Source organism: Pinus tabuliformis, chromosome Q (genome assembly GCF_031772625.1).
Source record: "Pinus tabuliformis cultivar Carrire ecotype Pingquan chromosome Q, CPIR1, whole genome shotgun sequence".
Classification (NCBI taxonomy): Eukaryota; Viridiplantae; Streptophyta; class Pinopsida; order Pinales; family Pinaceae; genus Pinus; species Pinus tabuliformis.
The window spans coordinates 996,453,062-996,467,926 of record NC_142296.1 but is presented as its reverse complement, the minus strand read 5'-3'; the positions used below and the strand labels follow the sequence as shown (position 1 = coordinate 996,467,926).

General features: G+C 43.8%; 1 pseudogene across 1 annotated transcript in view; it reads right to left on the bottom strand.

The window, feature by feature from the left end:
• The window catches only part of LOC149222824 (uncharacterized), a 369,394-nt pseudogene that overhangs the window by 334,327 nt on the left and 20,202 nt on the right, over positions 1-14,865 (bottom strand). The gene's annotated exons all lie outside the window — the stretch shown is intronic.

Sequence of the window (14,865 nt, the reverse complement as noted above, 5' to 3'; positions counted from 1 at the left end):
GCTTTTCATTTCTAACGGCCAAATGTATGTGATAGGGAACTATAATTGTCTTCTTATTGTCCCTGCCATGGTACATGCCAGCTACACTACCTTGGCTGCCAGATATCCAAGAATACCCGCAAGGTAGACAGGGGCACCTCCTACCTAGAGTGTAAACATCAATTTGCAATACAAACGGATGTCTCTGGATCAATGAATTGTTTTAGAACTTCCAACATCGAGGCATCTTATACAAGTTCACCATCTTCAAATCCTTTTCAAACTGAGCCTCAAAATAGTGTGGGTGCAAGTCCAAAAAGTAATTCAACTAGTTTAACCAAGCATTCAATGTGTTACAAGTTGGAATTAATAAAAACCCTCATCTCCATATAAATTTGATCAAGTCGTTGGAGATATTTCTCGTTATTTAATGGCGTACCAGAGAGAAGCAGTCTCGTTCAGGAACGAGAGCCCGCATAGGCTCACACTTGGTAATCTGACCCCTCAGTAATTTGGTAATTATTCCTCTTCAATTGTAGACATTTACACCATAATTCCACTTCGATTGATGGCATCCCACAATTTCGTTGAATGTAATGAGAGCCTTGTCTTCGCTCGATCAGCTTGGGTTTGTGTTGGAGAAATGAAATGCTTATGAATAAAGGTGTTTAGTCTCCTTCATTCCACAAGACGAGAACAGTTTTCCGAGATCAAGTCACTCTTGGAGCCACACTCATTCAATTTATTGAGAATGAAAGCCTGTTGCTACCATTATGCTTCTCAAATCTGATATTTGTTAAATTGTTAACAGGGCCATTTGAGTGCAGCCTTGATAGTTGGTGTTGTGGACCACACTAGTGTACAATTTATAAATTAACACTACCATTTACTACAATGGGTTTGGGTTTTCTAGCTGCTTAAAGGTTTGTTGAACTTCCCCTTTTGCTGGTGTGATAGAGCCACTCAGCTCTTAAAGTTTTAAAACTGAGTGAGGGAGTCATACAATTCAGCCAAGCTTTATTTAGATTATCATTTCTTCTAATAGTTGCTTTTGAAATTGAAGGAGAATATCAATACCAAACTGAAGTGATTATTTATTGCATTCTGCCTTTCGAAGCATCATTTTGGTTGAAAGCGATATTCTCCATTTGTTGAGCTTGAGTTGTTTTAAAATGGCCTGAATTGGTGAAGTATTAGAGTTCTTGAAAACTCTGATACACTCTATTGTTCATGATACAGTAACAAACAGCAAAGCCACTCTTGCTAATATTAAAATCTATCTACAAGATACACGTGAGAAAATTGAGTTTCTCCAGCTTTAGTCACAGCTATAGCAGAAGAGTCATCATTCTGAATTGGTTTTTGTTCAGAATAATTCTTTGTTTGAAATAGACTCCCATCAGCAGCCATAAATTGATCAAATCAGTGAGGTTGAGGTCAATTCCTATCAAGTGCCCATTTCAGGAGTAGATTTGCTTGAAGATGTAGAAGTTCATCCTGCTCTTCCCAAGCCCATCATCAGACCTTGTGAAAAAGTTGTTAACAACGGGAACAAAACTGGTTCTGGATATGAAAAGGATGTTTCCTTTCATATTCTAGACTACTCAAAACCTGTCTGGTTTCATAGTATTGGGTTTTTTCAGGATGATTCATCTTCACTTGCTCCTATTCTGCAGCCACAGCAAATTTGCAGATGCCAACATTGTGATCAAGTTGGCCATGTGAAGGATCAATGTTGTGAACTTCACACTTGTAAGCATTGTGGAAAACACATTCATCATTCAAACAGATGCTCTAGACACAAAACTCCTACAAGAATGAAGATTCACCTTGGATGGATTGCTTCTTGGCAATGGGCTTCAACAGGCAAGAAAATATTTCAGTCATACTTCAGATTTCATTCTCGAGTATTGACACGTCTTGCAGTTAAGATTTCCTCAACTTCTCATCTTGTATCTGACAAGGGAGTAATTGATGGTCAGTTACTAGATTCGAAGCCAAAATCAAGCGAGCCTGAGCCACAACCTGAACTAGAGCCAGCTACCAAAGCCTAGAGCCAGAGTCAACCATAACCAAATTCAAAGTTGTAGCCAAATATAGATTGATGCTCCATGAGCATGTTTTTGGTTAGTGGCCTGCCTTCAACCACCACCGACAGAAGACTTAAATTTCTGATACACAGTTTGTAGTCATCTTCAAACCATTATTAGGGAGCACTTCCACTTCACATAAGACTTCAACTTCTAGCCAGATTTACAACTGGAACTACTTCAAGCTTTAGTTCCAAAGTTGGTGGTCAACCTTAAACCACCATCAGTGGAGACCTCAATTGGTTTGTGGTTGTTGGTTGATTTAGGTTGGTATGTTTTAGCCTCAAGTGGTGTTAGTGAGGCTAGGAACACAAGAGTGGAAAATATGTCCAAGCCTAAGTTATTCTTTTGAATGTAAATGTCTTAATTAAATTAATTAATCAGTTAAATTATTTTCCTAAGTTTTAGCTTAGGGAAATAGATTACTTAATTAGTAATAACTGAGACATGGTCGATTCTCCTCTAGAGACTTCCACTAAAGTTTCTAAGTGATCTTAGCCATCAATTAGATCATTTCATATCTAGATCTTGGTCGTTGATTTCTCAACGAGAGATTATAAAGGAAATCGATGGGCAGCTTTGGAGATCATAATGATCATTGGGATTTGGCACCAGTGAGGGTTTCAACAACAGTTGAAGCAGTGAATATTTTCTGGGGTTTTCTTTCATTAGTATTCTTCCAATTTCTGAGATCTGGAGGAAGAATTCTCCCAACATTTTTCTGCAGACAAAGAGGCCAAGTTATTGAGGTCCTGAGGATTCCAGGAGGGTCATGTTTTCTCTGAGAAAGGTTGAGATTCCTTGTGGAGGCCGAGATTACCAGGAGGAGGTCGTAAAAGATTTCCAGGAGGGTCGTACGAATTTCCAGAAGGGCCGAGAGGTTGATTCTGTTCAAGTCATGAGCATCAAAGGGTCCAGGGGTCGCATGTGTGAGGCAATAAGGGTCATATTTGCCAGTGTGAGGCCATGTCAGGTTGCAAAGGGAGGGTGTGAGCCTTCCATAGGTTAGATCGACTTGTGGAGGTGAAGAAATATTTTGTCGAAGCTTTGTCGAGGTTTGGAAAGCAATATTGTAATATTCATCAATTGCAGAATTTGTTGAATATTAATAAAACCCTCAGATCTAAAGAACTGGTTTTCCCTTCGGGATTTTTCCAAGGGCGTTATGTCCAACAATATTGTGTCCATTTTGTGTTTGGTTTCTTCTCAGAGCTTTTGGAGTTTATTTTTTTGGTGAATATTGCAATTGTGTTTTTATTCAGTATTTGCAGTAAAATAATTTTGCTCAGAATTAAATACATTGGATAATTACCGGTTGATTGCAATAAGCGATATTTTTATCGATTTTTCACATGGTATCAGAGCAAATTTGAAGCGCAGAGGTTTACTAGAGTAGATCAATGCAGGGGTTTGGAAGAGGAAGCCAAGGGTTTAATACCTAGATTGATTTCTTCAGTTTGTTCAAATTTACTTGGAAGAATTTTACCAGTGTTATTTTCTGCAGGAGAGGCCGAGATTTTTTTGTCCAGCCGTAAAAGTTTATGGAGGGTTGTGGTGTCCAGATCTAGTCACACGTGTGGGGCATTGAGGCCGTGTTAAGGGCCGAAATACTCCAGGAGGGCCAAGAAGGTGAGGTCAAGTCCTTTTAAGGAGGCCGAGACTTCCAGAGGCTAGGTAGTGAACCCAGTTTGCTAGCCAAAGGCCACACGTCTAGGCCATATTGTTTTTCCAGGAGAGCCAAAAATTCTCAGAGAAGCTCAGATCACTTGCAAAGTGAGACCGTGAGGTTTTCCAAGTACTTTTGTTAGCTAGTAGAAGAGATTATTTTTATTTTGTCTCAAGGGCTTTAGTAATGGCTTTAGCAAGATTGAGGGATCAAGATAGGTTAGATGGCGCATCTAACTTTGGTGTCTAGAAAATACAGTGCCTTCTTATTTTGGAAGAGCATGGGCTGAAGGAGTTTGCTACGGCACATATTGTTGTCCCAACAGATCCTATCATGTTACAAGAGTACTAGAAAGATGATGCCAAGGTCAGGCGCATTATTCTAAATGGGGTCAAAGATCATATAGTTCCACATTTGGTGGAAGAAAATACTGCCAAGAAAATGTGGGATGCCATCAACAAACTTTTCCAAGATAAAAATATGAATTGGAAAATGATCCTAAGAGAGAAGCTCAGAAGCACTAGACAAAATAAGGGAGAGAATGTTGTCAATTATCTCACCCACATCAGGACAGTCAAAGATGAGCTAGCAACCATTAGAGAGAAGGTCAATGATGAAGAGCTTGTGAGAACATCCCTGAATGGGTTTCAGAAGCAGTGGGATGTTTTCGTGCAAGTGGTTAGTGGAAGATCTGATTTTCCTACTTGGGACCACTTGTGGAACGACTTCACACAAGAGGAGCTTTGACTGAGCCTTGTGAAAGGCAACAGTGGTACTAGCAACAGTTCCGAGTAGAAGGGAGATGACAGTGAGAATGTTGCTCTTGTGAGCAAGGGCAAAGCAAAGAAGGGATCCAGTAAAGGGTCCAACTCCAAGGAGGAAAAGAAGGACATGTTGAAGATCAAGTGCTATGGTTGTCACGAGTTTGGCCATTACTATAGCAATTGCCCGCACAAGAAGAAAGGTGACAAGAAGGGCAAGAAGCAAACAACAACAATCGCAAATGAGCTTTCTAGGCGGATAGAGGATGAGTTTGTGTTGAAGAATGTAACTAGCTTTGGTCTTCATAATTGTACTTGTCAAAAGAAAATTTATTCTTAAAGAAAATGACTTATTAAAGCATGGATTTCATGTTTGGGTCAAATTTTCTAGGTCAAAGCCTCCATTGTATGCTTCTAGGTTTCATATTGAGTCATTAGAGCATTGTCATTTTCATTAGACCCTTCTTGGGCTTTTGTATCATGTAAAAACAATTATTTTTGAGTCAAAAAGGTAATTTGTCACCTCCACACCAAGTCGGCCTACATTAAGGCAATTCCACCCAGCAAAAAGGCTATATAAGGAGAGGTAATTCGACCTATTTGTCACGTTCACTCAACAAATTCGATTTACAAGCAAGAGAGGAAAAAAAGAATGCAAAGTAGCTAGAAGAGGACAAAGTTTGCTGGGAAGATAAGTGAGAATAATTTTTGCCCAATTTTTGACATTTTTGGTTTCAAACTTAGGAGAAGTGGGTTGGAGGACCTCACTTCCAAATTTGATTAAGAAGGCACATGCACAAGGGAAAGATAGGCAAATCGAGCCCCTAGTGGAATGTGGGGGCCACCCAAGAGAAAAATATGCACCACCAAGCAACTGAAACCTCTTGGGAAAGGAAGGCACATGATGATGGGTCCCACATTAGGAAGAGGCAACCAAGGATAAATAGAAGAGGCCCACATTAGTTTGTACCTTTTGACACTTCGACAATTACTTGCAACTAGCACGCTTAAGTTGTTGAGCCAAATATGCACCCGAGATTCTCAAGTGAGTTTCTCACCCCTTGCTTCAGTGGACTTCGAGTAACAGCCCAAGGAAGGAAGGCGTAACCATTATGAGCTAGTTCAGCATTTTCACAGGAATTCGTGGGCCTTCCTTGCTGCTTTTTGGGCATAGGAGAAAGTGTGAATTACCTTGGAGGGGTCAGCAAAGAGCAGCGAACTTGTGGAGGATTCCAGGGGGAGTATTGCATCATCTATTGCTGGAGATTTTGGGGAAAGATCAAATATATTTTGGGAGAGCCCTTGTTGTAGCAGCGTGGCCCTTACGGTGACTGTGTGGGCCTGCGCAGGAGGAGTTTCCTCTATGGACGTGGGAGATAGGAAAGTGGCCTTGGGAGTTGATTTGAGTTGGGGATTTAGGGAATGTTGAAGTTTCTAAGTTTACTTAGTTAGAAACCCTCCATGCACTTTATCTGATTTATTCCTACCGACTTGTTATTTTCCTTAACAAGTTATTTACAATGTAAATACTGAAGATAAACACTAGTGCATGCTCAACATGTTACAGATCAGCAACTAAAAGAAACAGAAACAAACACACCATATGACACCATTATTTTTGGAAAAACCCAATGTGGGAAAACCGGTGCAGCTATTTGAGGGTTTTCTTATTAAGTAATATCAGAGTACAATCTGGATGCCGTAACTGGCCTACCCAACAGAGAATTTCCTTGGCAGTAATACCTCTCAGTTTCTGACAAATCTCTTGGCTGAAACCCCGAATAATCCTTCCAGCAGCTACTCAGTGTTGATTTGTGGTAGCATCAGATGTGCTCTAGCCACGAAATTTGGTGGAGAGGTTGGGACACATGAGATCTCCGATACCCAGAAAGGGTTTGGGCAGATTCTAAACAATTTAGGAGATATTAAAATAATTAATATTTTGAATGGAGTCCATAAGTCTAAACTTAGGGAAATTAAAATATTAATGTGGATTAATATAAAACTGTGTTTGAATGGTCCAAAAGACATGGATCAAGCCAGATCTAATCGTAGCCGTTGATTAGGGACTTAATCTCGGCTGTTGATATGTCAACGAGAAAAGTATAAGAGGAAGCTTGAGGGTCACTTGGAGAGCACACCAGAGTGATCAGTCATTCTATTCTCTAGAGCGGGGTTTGCTAAAAGCTATGTTGCAGGAAACGTGGGGCAGAAGGGCGTTTCCGTACGGAAACGGGTACGAAACGCTGAAACGCATTTGGTACGGCCCTGAAACGCGTTTCAAACCATACTGCCACGTTTCACGAAACTGAAACGCGTTTCAGAGCCGTACGACCCACGTTTCAGCGTTTACTTGTGTTTTTTTTTTTTATTTGTTTTGTAATCTATTCTTACGTTAGCCTAGTGACTTCTAGTTGCTTCTAGATGCCTGTCTAAAGTTATAAAAGTGAACTTTTGCCCTAGTGTTGATATGCAGTTCATGGTAATGTTAAATTCTTAAAGTAAAAGTGATATTCTCCTTTATTTTTCATTTTCATCCTTTTACTTAAATTTTTAACATTACCATGAAATGACTCAGGATGTTTGAGAGTGGTTTCGCCCTCATTGGATTTCATATGGAGAAAGTAGAATTTTAGATCTCACTCAAAATCCAGCAGACTTATCTGTTTTTCAGGATTTCAGGATTGGGGGGATTGCAATGTTTCTATTGAATTTTATCATGTACTAGGGTATGGAACTTGTATTTAATCAAGAGAACCAAGCCCTCTATGCAGGGGAGACTCCCAATAATCAAGAGAATGTAGGGTACTAGGGTATGAAACTTGTATTTAACCAAGAGCATTAAGGTCGTTCGACTATGTAGGAGGAGATTCCCAATCAAGCACGAGACAAGAAATTAGAAATTTCTCGTCGCTGATTTTGGATATTTCTATTTTCATTATGTGATTATTCATGAGTAAATGTGATGCAAATTTAGATACTTATAGTTTATGCATTGACAATTGACAGTTTTATCATAATGTAATAAATTAGAATGTATCATATATGCTTTATGATTGCACATATTTCTTAAATGTCCTAATATATATATATATATATATATATATATATATATATATATATATATATCGCGTTTCCCCGTTTCCAAAATTTGGGGAGGTCGCGTTTCGTATCGCTTCCCGTTTCGAAAACTCGTACCCGTTTCCCCGTTTTGTGCAACCTTGGCTAAAAGAGATAGAATCAGTGATCAAAAGAGCAACTGAGGGGCATTGAGTACAGAGAGACAGAGAGGCAGAGATAGTGCCAAGATAGCAGCAAGAAAGAGAGACGCAGGAGCAGCCAGTGCTGCGCAAAGCACCAGAGGGGCCAGCGTAGTTGACACAAAGGCTCAGAGAGCTGACGCAGGGCCTCCTAGGGCTGACGCAGTGCCAGCGCTAGGCTAGGAGAGGCTGAAGCAGTACAGATTTGGCAGACGCTGGGGTTTCTAGGGCAGATTCGTGCTGAGTAGCTGTCGGAAGGATTATCCGGGGTTTTAGCCAGTAGATCTGTCAGAAACCTAGACTTATTACTGCTAAGGAAATTCTCTGTTGGGTAGGCTAGTTTCGGCACCCAGATTGTACTCTGATATTGCTTAATAAGAAAACCCTCAGATAGCTGCACCGGTTTTCCCGCATTGGGTTTTTCCGGGGACATTAGTCCAAAAACAATGGTGTCATATGGTGTGTTTGTTCTTGTTTCTTTTAGTTGTTGATCTGTAATATGTTGAGCATGCACTAGTGTTTATTTTCAGTATTTACATTGGAAATAACTTGTTAAGGAAAAATAACAAGCAGGTAGAAATAAATCAAATAAAGTGCATGGAGGGTTTCTAACTAAGTAAACTTAGAAACTTCAATATGGTATCAGAGTGTGATTGTCGATCACAGGAGGACTAAGAGACATCAGCCGAGCAGAGCAATAGCAGCAGAAAACAGTTGTCCCAAGGTGACAGAAGTTGTTCTAGCAGTGTAGAAGCCAAGAAGTGTGACGCAGAGCCAGCCAGAGCACGCAAAGGAAGCCTGGAGCTGCGCAAAGCCTCAGAGAGGCCAGTGTTGGTGACGCAGAGGGCCAGAGGGGTGACGCAGACCCATCCGGGGTGACGCAGGGCTAGCGTGAGGCAACGAGGGGATGATGCAGTTCACAGAGAGGCAGTTGTTGTGGTCTAGAAGGTTGTAGGAATATTGCAAAGTGGAGCTGGTGAGGTACTGTAGTCAAAATAGTACCTGACAGAGCGGGCCAAAGGAGTTGTTACCGAGGGTTTCTAGCCGAGGAACCTGGATCAGCAGTGCAGTTGCACAAGATGATCAGAGTAGGGGGCATCTCAACAAGCGACAGAAGGATTTCCAGGAGGGAAATCAAGACTCAAAGGGAATCTACAAGAGAAATTCCAGACGGGAAGTAGAGACTCAGAGGAGTCGAACAGAGAACTTCTAGGAGGGAAGTAGAGGAGCATCATGGCACTACACGAGGTAAGAGACCAGGATAGACTGGACGGAGCATCGAACTTCATAGTCTGGAAGGCCAGAATCTTATCAATGCTTGACAGGAATCGTGTCAAGAACTTCGCCTTGAAGGTAATAGTTGTCCTAGTCGACCCCAGTGATAATGACAGGTACGAGGAGGCAATGGCGAGGGCCAAGTGCATTATCCTTGACGGGGTCAAGGATCATGTGGTACCACATATAGCCGAGAAGGAAATGGCATTTGAGATGTGGGCGGCTCTCAAGAAGCTGTATCAGCATACTTCTGTGCAAAGAAGAATACTACTCGAGAATCAGATGAGGTCGTATCAGATGAAGAAGGGACAATCGATTGACACCTTCCTCGGAGGACTGAATGAGATCCGAGACCAGTTGACTGCTATAGGAGCGACACCGGATCAGGAGCTGATGGTGAGGACAGCCCTGAATGCTGTCTCAGAAGACTGGGAAGTGTTTGTCCAAAGTATACTGGGCAGAGGGACACTTCCACCGTGGGACGAGATGTGGGCAGCTCTTCGCCAGGAAGAGATTAGACAGCAGTCGAAGACAGGTAGCAGTAGCAAGGGGATCAAAGTCAAGCAGGAGGAGGAATATGTGGCTCTAACACCTGAGGGGAAGCAGGAAAAGCGGAAGAAGAAAGATCTCTCCAAGATCAAGTGCTTCCACTGTGGGGAGCTAGGTCATTATGCGACCCAGTGTCCAAGGAAGAAGAGTAAGGGAGAGTCTTCCGAGACTAAGGCAGCACCAGCACGGGCCAAGAAGGAAGTTTTGACAGACGATGACTGTGCCATGAGTGCACACGCGCCACTTGAGCAGAAGTGGGGAGACATCGAGCTGTAGCCAGATGGACTACAGGCGATGAGGGGCAGGATCCTAGAGGTACCCAACCTCTTGGGTTAGACCTTGCTACGGGAGCCCCGAAGAGGAGTAGCAGGACTGGCTAATGTGGGTAGAGACGGATGCGGATGAAGCGGCAGAGAGAGCTACAGTGTAGGATTCCCAGGATAGCGCGAGGCTAGCAGGCTACAGCAGTGCGAGAGGCACGGGAGTGTTGCACCAGTGCAGGATGGGACAGAGAGGGGTGCAGCAGTGTGAGATGCAGGGAGTTGTTGTAGCAGCGCAGAGGTCAGAGAGGGAGCACTTGTTAGCAGTAGAGGGAGCTTCAGCATCAGGAAGGTCTCTAGCCCAACAAAGAGGTCAGAGTTGGGAGATCAGTTACTTACTTCTCAATAGCTGAGTTGTAGTGCAGCAGTGGGAAGCACGATGCAGCATGATGAGAGGAGTTGCAGTGCAGATGCAGTGTTGGGAGAAAGGACCAACAGCAGCATGGATGCAGAGGGAGCTGTCGTACAGATGCAGCAGTGGCAGTGGTAGAACCATGGGCAGCAGTACAGGATACAGCAGTGCAGAGGATGGTGGGCAGCAGGCCTAGCATCAGCACAGGAACCGATGTCGGATGATCGGAGTAATACTCAATAAGGAGTATTGCTACAGCACAACCCTCGCTAAGAAGGAGTGTTGATTTGTGGTAGCATCGGATGTGCTCTAGCCACGAAATTTGGTGGAGAGGTTGGGGCACATGAGATCTCCAATACCCAGAAAGGGTTTGGGCAGATTCTAAACAGTTTAAGAGATATTAAAATAATTAATATTTTTAATGGAGTTCCTAAGTCTAAACTTAGGGAAATTAAAATATTAATGTGGATTAATATAAAACTGTGTTAAAATGGTCCAAAAGAAATGGATCAAGCCAAATCAAATCGTAGTCGTTGATTAGGGACTTGATCTCGGCCGTTGATATGTCAACAAGAAAAGTATAAGAGGAGGCTTGAGGGTCACTTGGAGAGCACACCAGAGTGATTAGTCATTCTATTTTCTAGAGCGAGGTTTGCTAAAAGAGATAGAATCAGTTATCGGGAGAGCAGCTCAGGGGCATTGAGTACAGAGAGACAGAGAGGCAGAGATAGTGCCGAGATAGCAGCCAGAGAGATGCAGGAGCATCCAGTGCTGCGCAGAGCACCAGAGGGGCCAGCGTAACTAACGCAGAGGCTCAGACAGCTGACGTAGGCCAAGATAGGCTGATGCGGTGCCAGCGCTAGGCTAGGAGAGGCTGACGCAGTCCAAATTGGGCTGACAATGGGGTTTCTGGGGCAGATTGGTGCTGAGTAGCTGCCAGAAGGATTATCCGGGGTTTCAGCGAGTAGATTTGTCAGAAACCTAGACATATTATTGGTAAGGAAATTCTTTGTTGGGTAGGCCAGTTTCGGCACCCAGATTGTACTCTGATATTGCTTAATAAGGAAACCCTCAGATAGTTGCACCGATTTTCCCGCATTGGGTTTTTCTGAGGACATTAGTCCAAAAATAATGGTGTCATATGGTGTGTTTGTTCTTGTTTCTTTTAGTTGCTGATCTGTAATATGTTGAGCATGCACTAGTGTTTATTTTCAGTATTTACATTGTAAATAACTTGTTAAGGAAAAATAACAAGTAGGTAGGAATAAATCAGATAAAAGTGCATGGAGGGTTTCTAACTAAAAAAAGTTAGAAACTTCAATACTCAGCACCAATCTGCCCCAGAAACCCCAGCGTCAGCCTCTCTCTGGACTCCGTCAGCCCCTCTCTGCCTCATGCTGGCCCTGCGTCACCCCGGATGGGTCTGCGTCAGCCCTGGGAGGCCCTGCGTCAGCCCTCTAGCCCTCTGCGTCAGCAATGCTGGCCTCTCTGAGGTTCTGCGAGCTCCCGGCGTCCTCTGCGTGGCCCTGCGTGAGCCCTGGGTAACTCTGCATCACTCTCATTGGCTACTGTGTTGCTATCCCGGCACTATCTCTGCCTCTTTGTCTCTTTGTACTCAAATGCCCCTCAGCGGCATCTCCCGATCACTAATTCTATCTCTCTTAGCAAACCCCACTCTAGAGAATAGAATGAATGATCACTCTGGTGTATTCTCCAAGTGACCCTCAAGACTTCTCTTATACTTTTCCTGTTGACATATCAACGACCAAGATTAAGTCCCTAATCAATGGCTAAGATTAGATCTGGCTTGATCCATGTCTTTTGGACCATTCTAACACAGTTTCATATTAATCCACATTAATATTTTATTTTCCCTAAGTTTAGACTTAGGGACTCCATTAAAAATATTAATTATTTTAATATCTCTTGAACTGTTTAGAATATGCCCAAACCCTTTCTGGGCATTGGAGATCTCATGTGCCACAACCTCTCCACCAAATTTCGTTGCTAGAGCACATCTGATGCTACCCCAAATCAACAGGGAATTATCAGGAGTGGAGCCCCAACATTTTGCATCATTTTGGAGTGTTGGAGCAGTGATTTTCCATGAAGGGTATAATTTCCAGCCAATTGTTGAGCACGTGGTAATTGGGGGTAAATTTTGGGGGTCGAAACTAGGCCAAACCCTTTCTGGATTTTGGTGGGTTATTTGAGAGGAGTCCGGGGTTAATTTCCCGGAATTTTCTAAGCACCGGAAGGGGGTCATACAGCAGATCCTTTGTAGCCAACAATGTAATTTCTCTAAGGCAGCGCAAGGCATAGCTGAAGCTACACATTCCAACATCTGGGCATTGCATTTTTCCACCTGGGGCTTGTCTAGCTTGCCTTTTTGGCAAGCCCGGGTGCACTCACACCAAACCTCCATTGTACTACAATTTTATTTAATAAAATGGATCAGTTGGGTGTTATTTTTTATGGAATTTTGGGTGTTCACCTATATGTTTGAAATTTTGTGTGTGCATGTTATTATTTGCTTTGTTTATCACTGTATTTCCTAAGTAGGAATATTACAGTGGTATCAGAGCTCGGATCTTGGCTCAGCCGTGGGATTTTCCTATGACCTTGGAGGATAGGCAGAACGTTACCTACTGGAGACAAAGGTACTGGAGCAGGGAAAGAGAGTTGGAGATTAGACCAAATACTGAGACTCTAAAGCAGGGCTTGGTGGAGGTGAATATGGGGGAGCCAAAGAGTAAAGAGGAGATAACATTTGAGAACCTCTTGAGGGCCCTAAATGATTTGACCAGAGGGCAGAAGGAGATGTTAGATGAAATCAAGCAGCAAAATCGGGATAAGAGCTTGCATCGAGACTTTCTATTTGGGGAAACTTCAGGAGCATCCCACCAATTTGACCACCATTCACCAACTACTCACCTGCGGGCTTTCAATGGACCAACCAGGACTACTTTACCCACGTTTTTGCCCTCGGGACGACGAGATGCCCATGGGGGATTATTTCCGGGAGTGGTAGTCTATAGGGGATGATTTTCGAGTTACACTCTCCTTCAAATATTTATGCCATCTCAAGCAGAACGAAAGGGGCAGGGACACAGGGGGTTCCAACACGCAAAGCACAGAGCTACAGCACACCATAGTAAGGATGTACCTTCCCACATTTGATGGGTCTTCCAAGTGCACCGTCAGGGCTTGGGTGGAGAAGTTGGACACATGTTTCAAACTCAGTCGGATGACAGAGGTAGGGGCCATCAAGATGGCTACATTACACTTGGAGGGTGAAGCCCACCACTGGTGGTTTCATGGACTGACTACGCTTGGGCATGCAAGTGTAACTTCTTATGAGGATTTCACATGGAGGGTGATAGAGCGTTTTGACCAAAAGGACCTAGAGGCCCATTTTTTAGAGCTTACGCAACTCAAACAGACCAGCAACCCTGAGCAGTACATATCAGAGTTTTTGAGGGTATCTGTGATGGTGTCGAACCTATCAGAGGCTAGGAGAGTTTGCACTTTTGTCAAGGGGTTGCTTGAGCACTTACAAGGGTCAGTGAGATCTCGCAGACCCGTCACACTGTTGGAGTTCATGAATTCCACCAGGGATTTGTAGGACGCAATCCCAAATACTAGGGCACCAATCCCACCACAAGTTCTTTTCCCTCCTAGGGGCTGTGACACCAGGGCTCCACCACCGAGAGCTAACCAGGGGCATGGACAGTTGGATGGGGAGACTAGGAGAGACCTCTGACGAAGGAAACTATGCTTCACTTGTCAAGATCCTTGGGCATGAGGTCATAGATGCACAGGTGGCAAGGTCCATTACATTGAGGTCTTCTCTGATAATGACCAGGAGGATGACATGGAGTTGGAGGTAGATGGGGGTGACAGCGAGACACATGCAACGAGGGGACCACCTCCACCACCACCACCTAGGGGAGCACCTTTCGCACCAACTGGGGGAGTGCTTGCTTCATTGTGTGGGGTTCCCAAATTTTTGACCCTGAGGATCCGAGGCACAGTGCAGGGACAGCGTGTCTCAGTTTTGGTAGATAGTGGGGCCACCCACAACTTCATTGATGCGCAGATGGTTTAGAGGCGGGGCATTACTACAGAGGAGTTTGAGGGGTTTTCAGTTCTTGTGTCGGGGGATAGGACCATGCAGTGTACTTGATATGTCCCTGCTTTGACAGTGACCATGGGGAACTACTTAGTGACTGATCATTTCTTCGTGGTGGATGTACTGGACACCAATGTGGTGATGGGTGTCTAGTGGCTCTACTCTCTTGGGCGAGTGACTACTAATTGGCGGAAGCTGGAGATGGAGTTCGTGGGGCCAGATGGGAAGTTGGTTGTCTTGAGGGGCATGCACTCATACCCACCACAAACAGTCTCGACACATTGGATGGAGGTTGATTTGAGACATGGGGACATCGAGTGGGCAGTGGAGTTGAGGATTTCAAAGGTTGGAAGTCAGCCCAAGCCGCCCCACCGGAATATTCAAGCTATCTTGGACAGGTAACCAATAGTGTCTGGGGACATTCCGTCAAGATGGCCACCTGACAAAGGATTTGAGCACACCATCGAGCTAGAGTCGGGGG